Here is a 256-nt window from a genome sequence, read left to right on the forward strand (position 1 = left end):
TTCGCGGTAAAACCTCCTCCGCCGTGAAAATTAACGCTGTTTCCCCTCTTCTCCTCTCTTCGCTCCTATCCCCTCATTTGTATGTCTCCCCTTCTTCCAACGTACCACGCTTGTTGGCCACATTTATCTGCTCTCTCCCTCTTCCCCTCTCCTCCCCCCCCTCCTCATTCTCCCCTCTTCCCTCTTTTATCTGTTCACGCCTCCTCCTGCTCTATTCTCTCTCTCTCTTTTATTTCCCATTGTGTCGACTTACCCC

This window comes from Penaeus monodon, chromosome 29, assembly GCF_015228065.2.
Source record: "Penaeus monodon isolate SGIC_2016 chromosome 29, NSTDA_Pmon_1, whole genome shotgun sequence".
Classification (NCBI taxonomy): domain Eukaryota; kingdom Metazoa; phylum Arthropoda; class Malacostraca; order Decapoda; family Penaeidae; genus Penaeus; species Penaeus monodon.